The sequence below is a fragment of the Pristiophorus japonicus genome, unplaced genomic scaffold, assembly GCF_044704955.1.
Source record: "Pristiophorus japonicus isolate sPriJap1 unplaced genomic scaffold, sPriJap1.hap1 HAP1_SCAFFOLD_43, whole genome shotgun sequence".
In the NCBI taxonomy this organism is placed as follows: domain Eukaryota; kingdom Metazoa; phylum Chordata; class Chondrichthyes; family Pristiophoridae; genus Pristiophorus; species Pristiophorus japonicus.
This window is the reverse complement of record NW_027254201.1, coordinates 6614104-6619979: the sequence shown is the minus strand read 5'-3', so window position 1 is coordinate 6619979 and position 5876 is coordinate 6614104. Positions and strand designations below refer to the sequence as shown.

At 44.7% G+C, this 5876-nt stretch overlaps 1 non-coding gene across 1 annotated transcript; it reads left to right on the top strand.

Moving 5' to 3' along the window:
- The first annotated feature begins 541 nt into the window (after positions 1-541).
- Positions 542-624, top strand: trnas-uga (transfer RNA serine (anticodon UGA)). Its single transcript has one exon. It is a non-coding gene; the product is annotated as a tRNA-Ser (tRNA).
- The last annotated feature ends 5252 nt before the right edge of the window (positions 625-5876 follow it).

The following is a 5876-nucleotide window of genomic DNA, read 5'->3' as shown; positions in this document are numbered from 1 at the left end:
TCACGGGTAAATATATTACACTGTGCATCAGGATCAGGGACGGAATGTCATCCCCTGATCCTATGTAATAGGCTCGAGTGGTTGAATGCCTCCTCCTCTTTCTGTGCAACAGGTTCGTGGGTTTTGCAATCTATTCTCGTCATCTATTCAGCAGCTCTGCGCGACAGAACAGAGTTCCACCGTTCTTCCACGTGTCCTTTGTATTGTAAGTTTTTGAGGGGTTAATGGACTCAGCCTGTCAGAGGCTCGATGTCTTGCTACTGTTACTGTGCAAAGGACCCAGTGCGCCCAGAGAATTCAGAGGATAATTGGAGCCTTTTTGTAACAGCAAGTGCTGGGGCCGCAGTTTCACAACTCTGAAGTATTGATTTGCTGCAAATTTGATTGTGCTGCCCAGGAAACATCAAATCCTGACCTAAAATCCATCTCTGGTGGGACTCAAAGCCACAATTTTTGAATGCCTGATATTCCGTTGACTAAAAGTCTATGTGTCTGATATTTCGCAGCGATCTTTCGACTGTTATAACAAATCGATCGTATGGCTGCGATGGCCGAGTGGTTAAGGTGTTGGACTTGAAATCCAATGGGGATTCCCCATGCAAATTTCGAGCCCTGCTCGCAGCGATTCTACAGGAAATGTTTCACTCTTTGATTTAATCAATGGAATCTGATCACACTTCTCTTCACTGCCTTTTATTACACTGTTTGATGCGGAGCTGATTTTCGAATTGTAAACAATATTAATTTACAGGCATTAATTAGTGATGGTTGGATTGTTGGAAACTATTTGCAAACATCAGTGAGAAATATACACAGAAAACAGAATTAAAAAATACCTCTTAATAAAGAGCCCTGCAAGCAAATCACCTTCAGCTAATGAGTGTGAACATGGTTTGGTTTTTAAAGTTGAACAAAATTTTACATAAGCACCAGCACAAGCCTCAAATCTGCAATTTTCTGATAGCATTAGGGTTTGCACGAAAGTGAGACGCCTTCGCCAAATGGCCACGCGCTCGCTGCAGTTCAGAGCAGCGTAATGGTGAGATTGAAGGATTGCACACCGGTATTGTATTTATTTCTGTTTGATATTTTCCACTGCAGACCAATCACCGGCAGTGAGCCATTCTGTGATTGAAATACGAGACGTAGTAAAGTCGCGGATGATATGCAAACGTCCATTAAATGCTGCAAACACGCCGCAGGTCCATGAGCTCTCTGCAGAACTAATGTTTTGCAGCATTGCTTCAAAGTATTGCAGTTCCCGTGTGAGTGTTTTCGGAAATGTTTAAGCTGCTATAAAATATTGTCACCTTACCACGAAGAATAAAATAAATAGCCAGTACGTGAATAAAACTCCCTACTTTGCATGGTTCACGTCAGGCTCCAAAAATAGAGCTCGCCCGCCTTATTAATATGCACTTTTTTCAGACGCTATGAAAGAAAAAAAACTTTCATTTCTACGGCGACTATCATCTCAGGACTTCACAAACCAGTTCGCAGAAATTAAGTACTTCTAAATTGTGGTCACTGTTGTCATGTAGGAAATGCAAAAAATGACAGCATGGAAGGAGGACATTTCTGCCCATCGTGCAGGTGCTGGCCGACCAAGACCTTCCCAGCCTGAATCCCACTTTCCAGCTCGATGCCCGCTCTGTAGGTTACTGCAATTTTAAATGCTCATGCAAGTATTTTCAAATTGTATGATAGTTCCTGACGCTACCAGCCAATCAAGCAGTAAGTTCCAGACTCCCACGACAAATTCATAGCTTGTCGAAACAGCTGATCTTCCCCAATAACATTAAATATATTTCCCGTGATTGTTAACCACTCTGCCAAGGGAAACAAGTCCTTCCTACCCACTCTTTTTTGGCCTCTGTTAATTTTATACACCTAAATAAGGTCTCGCCTCAGCGTCCTCTTTTCCACAGCAAACAGAACAGCATTTCCAATCTTTCCTTAAAGCAAAATTCCCCAGTCCAGTCAACATTCTTGTAATCTCGTCTGCACCCTTTCCAGTGCAATCACATATTTACTGAAATGTGGTGTCCATAACTGAACACAGTACTCCAGCTGTTTTATACAGTTCAAGTATAACCTCCTTGCTCTTGTATACAATGCCGTGAGAAATATAGTGAAATATTCAACATGACTTCTGAACCAACATGATCTACCTGGCCTGCTATGTTCAGGAATTAATGGGCCTCTACTCCGCAGTCCCTTTTTCCCCTACATATTTCAGCGTCGTACCAATTAATGTGTATCACATTGCCTTGTTAGACCTCCTCAAATAAATTACCGCACAATTATCCGAATTGAATTATTTGTTGATATGTCAATCCCGCCATCCCGGCCATCAGTCTGGTGAACCTTCGATGCACTCCTTCAATAGCAAGAATGTTCTTCCTCAAGTTCGGAGATCGAAGCTGTGCACAATACTCCAGGTGTGGCCTCACCAACTCCCTGTAAAACTGTAGTGACACTTCCCTGCCACTGTACTCAAATCACCTCGCTATGATGGCCAACATGCCATTTGCCTTCTTAACCGCCTGCTCGACCTGCATGCCAACATTCAGTGACGGATGTACCATGACACCCAGGTCTCGTTGCACCTCCCCTTTTCCGAATCTGTCACCATTCAGATAATAGCCTGTCTCTGTTTTTTTCCAACCAAAGTGGATAACCTCACATTTATCCACATTATACTTCATCAGACAGGCCTTTTCCCACTCACCTATCCTATCCAAATCAATCTCCAGCCTCATAGCATCCTTCTCGCTGCTTCCACTGCCATCCAACTTAGTGTTATCCGCAAACTTGGAGATACTACCTCTAAATCTTTAATGTACAATGAAAACAGCTGGGGCCCCAGCACAGAAACTTGTGGTACCCTACGAGTCACTGCCTGCCATACTGAAAAGTACTCATTTGCTCCTACTCTTTGCTTCCTGTCTGCCAACAAGTTCTCCATCCACGTCAGCACACTACCCCCAATCACTGTGCTTTAACTTTGCACATTAATCTCTTGTGTGGGATCTTGTCGAAAGCCTTTTAAAAGTCCAAATGCACTACATCAACTGGTTCCCCCTTATCCACTCTAATGGAAACATCCTCAAAACATTCCAAAAGATTTGTCATGCATGATTTCCCCTTCACAAATCCATGCTGACTTGGACATATCATGTCACCTCTTTCTAAGTACGCTGCTGTGACATCCTTAATAATTGATTCCATCATTTCACCAACTACCGATGTCAGGCTGACCGGTCTATAATTCCCTGTTTTCTCTCTCCCTCATTTTTTAAAAAGTGGGGTTACATTGGCACTCGATAGGAACTGATCCAGAGTCTACGGAATGTTGGAAAATGACTGTCAATGCATCCGTTATTTCCAAGGCCACGCCTTTAAATACTCTGGGATGCAGACCATCAGGCCCTGGGGATTTATCAGCCTTCAATCACGTCAATTTCCCCAACTCAATTTCCCGATTAATAAGGATTTCCCTCAGTTCCTCCTTCTTACCAGACTCTCTGACACCTTTAATATCCGGAAGGTTGTTTGTGTCCTCCTTAGTGGATACAGAATCAAAGTACTTGTTCAATTGGTCTGCCATTTCTTTGTTACCAGTTATGATTTCCCCTGATTCTGACTGCTGGGGACTTACGTTTGTCTTTACGAACCTTTTTCTCTTTACATATCTATAGGAGCTTTTGCAGTACATGTCAATGCTGCCTGCAAGCTTCTTGTCGTATTTATTATTCCTGCCCTATTTTTCCTTTGTCCTCCGCTGCTGAGTTCTAAATTTCTCCCAGTTCCCAGGTTCTCTGATATTTCGGCCAATTTTTATGCCACTTACTTGGCTTTAATACTATCCTTGATTTCCATTGAGCCACCTTACCTTTATTATTGTTTACGCCAGACAGGGATCTACAATTGTTGGAGTTCTTCCATGCGGTCTCTAAATGGCTGCCATTCCCCATCCACTGTCAACCCCTGATGTATCATTCTCCAACCTATCCGAGCCAATTGACGCCTCATACCTTCGAAGTTACCCTTCTTTATGTTCTGGACCATGGTCTCTGAATTAACTGTTTCCTTCTTCATCCTAATGTAGAATTCCACCATATTATGGTCACTCTTCCCCAAGGGGCCTCGCACAACGAGATTGCTAATCAATCCTCTCTTATTAGACAACACCCAGTCTAAGATGGCTCCCCCAGTTGGTTCCTCGACATATTGGTCTAGAAAACCATCCCTTTTGCAGTCAAAGAAATCCTCCTGCAGCGAATTGTTTGCAGTTTGGTTAACCCAATCTTTATGCATATTAAAGTCACCCATGATAACTGCTGCACCTTTATTGCATGCACCCCTAATTTCCTGTTTGATGCCCTCCCCAACCTCACTACTACTGTTTGGAGGTCTGCACACAAATCCCACTGGCGTTTTCTGCTCTTTGGCATTCCGTAGCTCCACCCATACCGATTCCACATCATCCAAGCTAATGTCTTTCCGTACAATTGCATTATTTCCTCTTTAACGTGCAACGCCACCGCGCCTCCTTTTCGTTTATGTTTATCCTTCCTCAAGGCTGAGTGCCTTTGGATATTGACTTGCCAGCCTTTGTCATCCTGGAGCGATGTCTCCGTGGTGCCAACCACATCGTATCCGTTAACTGCTATCTGCACAGTTAATTCGTCCACCTCAATCCGAATACTCCTCACATTGAGGCACAGAACCTTCTGGCTTGGCTTTTTAACACACTTTGACCCTTTAGAATTGTGCTGCAAAGTGGCCCTTTTTCTCTTTTGCCTTTGGTTTCTCTGCCCTCCACTTTGACTCATCTCCTTTCTGTCTGTTGCTTCAGTCTCCATTTTGTTTCCCTCCGTCTCCCTGCATTGATTCCCATTCCCCTGCCATATTACTTCAACTCATCCCCAAGAGCACGAGCAATCATTCCTGCGAGGACATTGGTTCCTGTCCTGCCTAGGTGCAGACCATCCGTACTGGTCCCACCTCCCCCAGAACCGGTTCCAATGCCCGAGGAATTTGAATCCCTCCCTGCTGCACCGCTGCTCAAGCCACGTATTCATCTGAGCTATCCTGCGATTCCGACTCTGACAAGCACGTGGCATTGCTAGCAATCCTGAGATTAGTACTTTTGTGGTCCTACATTTTGATTTAGCTCCCAGCTCCTTAAATTCGTCTCGGAGGACCTCATCCCGCTTTTTACCGATATCTTTTGGATCAATGTGCACCACGATAACTATCTGTTCACCCTCATTTTTCAGAATGTCCTGCACCCGCTCCGAGACATCCTTGACCCTTGCACCAGGGACGCAACATACTATCCTGGAGTCTAGGTTGCGGCCGGAGAAACGCCTATCTATTCCACTTACAATTAAATCCCCTTTCACTTTCGCTCTCCCACTCTTTTTCCTGCCCTTCTGTGTAGCAGAGCCAGCCACCGGCCATGAACATGGCTGCTGTAGCCCTCCGCTGTAGTGTCATCCCCTTCAACAGTACTCAGAGCAGTGCATCTGTTTTGCAGGGGGATAACGGCTGTGCACCACTGCACTATCTTCCTTGCACTGCTCTTCCTGTTGGTCTTCCATTCCCTATATGGTTGTGGATCCTTTCCCTGCAGTAAGACAAACTCGCAATACGTGCTAATCACGTCATTCTCAGCATCGTGGATGCTCCAGAGTGAATAAATCTTCAGCTCCAATTCTGCAACGCGGTCCATCAGGAGCTGGACGCGGATACATTTCCGCACATGTAGTCGACAGGTACACCAGAAGTGTCCCTCAGATCCCACATAGTATCGGAGGAGCATATCACGTGCCCGAGCTCTCCTGCCATGAATTAACCCTGAGATACAC